This window comes from Otolemur garnettii, unplaced genomic scaffold (genome assembly GCF_000181295.1).
Source record: "Otolemur garnettii isolate 467f Iridium unplaced genomic scaffold, OtoGar3 scaffold00077, whole genome shotgun sequence".
Taxonomy (NCBI): Eukaryota; Metazoa; Chordata; class Mammalia; order Primates; family Galagidae; genus Otolemur; species Otolemur garnettii.
The window spans coordinates 1,052,764-1,052,977 of NW_003852472.1; positions in this window are offsets into that span (position 1 = coordinate 1,052,764).

Here is a 214-nt window from a genome sequence, read left to right on the forward strand (position 1 = left end):
GGCCATGGCATCACAGCTCACAGCAACCTCCAGTTCCTGGGCCTAAGTGATCCTCCTGCCTAAGCCTCCCAAGTAGCGAGGACTACAGGCACCTGCCACAATGCCCAGCCATTTTTTGTTTGTAGTTGTCGTTGTTTGGCAGGCTGGGGTCAGATTCGAACCTGCCAACTCTGGTGTATGTGGCTGATGCCCTAGCCACTTGAGCTACAGGCGC